Here is an 812-nt window from a genome sequence, read left to right as displayed (position 1 = left end):
TTCACATGCAGCACGAACAGAGAGGCAGAGCAGCGGACAGAGCAGCAGACAGAGCTGCAGGTCTGCTCATCTCTGGACCAGGCTGCTAGAGACCACATGCAGGAACATGGAGGAACCCTCATCAGCCAGTAGGAGGCGCTGGTGTAGAAACAAGGACTGGATCTCTTTTCCAGCCTCTGACCTGCAGACACAGAAGCAGGAGCTCCACCAGCTGATCTGATCCAGACCTCTGAAGGAAAACAACCACATCAATCTGTACTGTGATGATGTCATCATACCTCTTTATTCAAGGACTTTTATTCATACAAAATCTATAGGTACAGTAGAAACGACTGTGGGATGAACAGTCAGTAAGATCAGGCAGCAGAGGGTTAAGCCTCCAGAACCTGTCTGTCTCCACTTTGGTGCTCGGGTTAGCTGTGATGAAACATCGCTCAAGCTCCGTTTGAAACCTGAAACATACGCCGTGTTGTTAGATCATCAGAGGATACCACCAGGAGACAGTGAATGCATCGTGGACTCCATGAGGCCAAACGGACCGGAGCCTCCTCTTTGTTTTGCTTTCTTGCACATGCACAGTTTCCTCTCAGATCATGCAGACGCCTCACGCTCAGGGCTCAGAGGAGGAATACTGGACCAGGGACCAGAGACTGATCTGGGCCCTGGGAGAGGGGATGTGGGGACAGGGGAGGTCTGGAGGTCCAGAGTTCTGGAGGTCCAGGGTCTTCTGAGGGCCAAACACACTCCTGTGCTCCAGTTATGGCAGAAGAGACGTTTAAGGACAACGGGACCCCCGGCCACCCGAGGGCTTG

General features: G+C 52.7%; 1 protein-coding gene across 2 annotated transcripts in view; it reads right to left on the bottom strand.

The window, feature by feature from the left end:
- Nucleotides 1–281: 281 nt before the first annotated feature.
- LOC142988565 (voltage-dependent N-type calcium channel subunit alpha-1B-like) overlaps nt 282–812 on the bottom strand; it is a 42,343-nt gene continuing 41,812 nt past the window's right edge. For both annotated transcript variants that reach the window (XM_076137762.1, XM_076137763.1), the window contains exon 42: nt 282–812. This exon is cut by the window's right edge and continues 3,629 nt beyond it. The gene's annotated coding sequence lies outside the window, so the exon portion shown is untranslated.

Source organism: Genypterus blacodes, unplaced genomic scaffold (genome assembly GCF_046128005.1).
Source record: "Genypterus blacodes isolate CSIRO-AG114 ecotype Tasmania unplaced genomic scaffold, CSIRO-AGI_Gbla_v1 ptg000335l_1, whole genome shotgun sequence".
Taxonomy (NCBI): Eukaryota; Metazoa; Chordata; class Actinopteri; order Ophidiiformes; family Ophidiidae; genus Genypterus; species Genypterus blacodes.
Note: the sequence above shows the minus strand (reverse complement) of the source record. Positions and strands in the feature narration are given on the sequence as shown.